A 2,802-nucleotide genomic window follows, 5' to 3' on the forward strand; every position below is an offset into this window, starting at 1 on the left:
CCCCCCCCCCATCACCACCCATCCATTCCTCAGCTCAGAAGTCCAGCCATCGCTCACCTTGTCCTCGGCAGCGAGTTGTGCGTCGTGGAGCGCTGGGGCGCGGGCTGCTGGGCTGCACGGGGTGGGGGCAACTGCTGCGTGCTTCTGTTGGTGGAAGGTCAGGAGGATGCAGGACGTGTGATGCGGGATGCAGGACGTGGCTGTTCCTGTCGCTGCCCGTCTCGGTGCTGCAGGGTTGGTTCCTCTCCCCCTCCTGCTCTGAGCTGCTCCGCTGCGCTGGGTTCTCCTCGCCCCTGCGCCCGCTCCTATGTCCAAAATGGATTGGGGGCGCAAAGGCTGTTTTCTTTTTTGTTCTTTTTTTTTTTTATTAAAGAGCTTTGTACCCCTTTTTGGCCTTTGGCTCGTCCTGCTGGGAAGAAGCCCTCACACCCAACTGCCTGCCGCCCATCCCAGGCTGCTGTCCCTGGGGCACGGCGATGGAGCTGCTGGGGTTCAGCTCAGCAGGACGCGGTCGGCTCAGTGCTGGGATGGATGGAGGTGCGCGGTGCTGCGCAGCGGTGCTGGGCATGGGGCAGCCCTGGCATTGCTGAGGATGGCTGCTTTTGCTTTTATTCTTGATTTTTACTGTGACGGAAGGGCCTGCGTTAGGGTACTTAGGGTGTGTTCTGCAACGGGTCCGGGGCTCTGGATGAGTGCACCACAAGCGGTCGCTTTGGGCTCCTGGAGCTCTTTCTTTCTTTCCTACTTTAGTTCCTGGATCCAGGCAGCGCTTTGCTCAGGGTTTCCTTCCGTCTCTGTGTTGAAATTCGGGAAGTGGAGGGGCGAGAGGCTGACCCTTCTGTTTTCTTCTATACTTGAAGCTGTTTTTTGGCACCGTGATACGAAGCTGTCCGGCGCTTGGCCCGTTCTGCTGTTCTTTGCCCTGAGACCAAGAAATGCCGGGCTCCTCCCTGCCCCCCGACCCTGGACAGCACGTGGGGCAGCCCCTGCTCCAACCCCAGCAGCAGTGGCTGTGACACGGGGCACAGGACTGCCACTGCCCCGGCCCCATTTGCACTTTACCACCATCACCCGCTCCTCCCGACGCGTGGTGCTGCCCCAGCACAGCTGTGATTCGGGCTTCCCCTCCCAACCTCCCCATGGAGCTGAGGGTCCCGCAGCCCAGGGTTCCCCCGCTGCCCTCCAAGGTGCCCCCTGCAATGCTGGCTGCCCTGGGAGGGGCTGAGCATCCCTGCTCTGCGCCTGTGGGGAGCGCTGGGGGGCCTCCTCCTCCTCACCCCTTTGGATGGGGCTGCGTGGCTCCCTGCTGGCTCGAGGGCCCCGAGCAAAGCGCTCCCAGACAGCCCAGGGACAGCAGCAGCAGTACTTGAATGGCTTAGGGCAGAGAATCTGAAGAGAGTCGAGTTGCACAGTGAAAATATATATTTTTATACCTAGCACAACTTCCTGTATATTTTTGGGGTTCTTTCTTTCCTTTTATTGATTTTTCCTTTTTTTTTTCTTTCCCTTTTTGTTGTTGTTTTTTCTTCTTCTTTGATTTGGGTTCGTTTTCTTACTTCTTATTACTAGGAAGGCAAACTTCTAAAATGTGAAGGGCGTTGGGTTTCTCCTTATCTGGTAGATGAGGGCAAGCATTTTGCACTAATGTTTCCTGTGTGTGGAGGATTAATGATATGTTTGACAATGTTATGTGGATAATGATTGTATTCTTCCGACAAACACAACCAAGTTACCCCTTTGAAACACTGAATGTAACGCGAGAACAGAGCAGTCCATCGATTGTATGCGGCTTTCCTGAGTGCCTTAGAATTTTTTGATCCTTTTTGTTGCTTTTCTTTTGTTTTTTTCTTTGTTTTCTTTTTTTTTTTTTCCCAAGGAAAACAGATGGAGAGAATCAGATCATAACCAACTCCTTCCTCCTCTTTGTTTACGACACTATTTTAAATTATAGAATTTGGGGCTGCTTTATAATGTGAATAGGAAACTGCATTCATCTAGGTCTGATAGTGTAAAATCAGAGCATCAGTATTTATGGTATGTCTGCACCTTTATTCCTATGCTTGACTATTAGCAATATTACATGTATATTATATATCTAAAGTTATACCAAGCACCTTTAAAGAAATCAGAGCGCGTGCTCCGTGCAGCCCCCATACCCCCATGTCCACACATCCCTGTGCCCTCACATCCCTGTGGCACCACATCACCCTGTCTCCACATCCCCACAGCCCCGTTTCTCAGCTCCCGGCAGCGCAGGGCTGCAGGACCCTCCTCCTCCCCGCCGTGTCCCAGCAGCGGTGCGGTGCCATTCCCACCCTGCTGTGAGGTTTCACGTGGGGCTGGTGGCCACACGGAGCCACCGGAGCAGGGATCGATGCCTTTCCTTGTCGTTTTCCTGCTAAGCTTTTGTTGGGATTGCTTGTATTTACAGAAATAACTCGCTGTGAGCGGAGAAGGGTGTACGGCCCATTAACCAACCGAGAGCCTCCGCCGGCTGTAAATCCTGAAGGCGGGGAGCTCGCGGCCGCCTGGGGCTCCAACTGCTGTTTCCAAGTGTCCCTGCTGTACAGATGTGTCACGTTGTTGTCGGCCCAGGCCTCGGGGCTGCCCCAAAGCCGGGGCTGTCGGAGCTCTGTGCACCCGCTGGGCGCCGCCATGAGTTTCTTCCACTGTTATAGAAGCGTTTTGCACAACGACGGTTGGGTTTTTATGTCGAAGTTTAAAAAAAAAAAAAAAAAAAAAAAAAAAAAAAGTAATAATAATAAAAAAATAATAAAGAATAAAATATATATATATATATAT

The 2,802-nt window shown here is 52.6% G+C and overlaps 1 pseudogene; it reads left to right on the forward strand.

The window, feature by feature from the left end:
- The first annotated feature begins 2,080 nt into the window (after nucleotides 1–2,080).
- On the forward strand, nucleotides 2,081–2,790 carry LOC122166761 (annotated as a pseudogene).
- The last annotated feature ends 12 nt before the right edge of the window (nucleotides 2,791–2,802 follow it).

The sequence above is a fragment of the Centrocercus urophasianus genome, unplaced genomic scaffold (assembly GCF_019232065.1).
Source record: "Centrocercus urophasianus isolate 14NV4802_14NV808 unplaced genomic scaffold, USGS_Curo_1.0 seq_34, whole genome shotgun sequence".
Taxonomy (NCBI): Eukaryota; Metazoa; Chordata; class Aves; order Galliformes; family Phasianidae; genus Centrocercus; species Centrocercus urophasianus.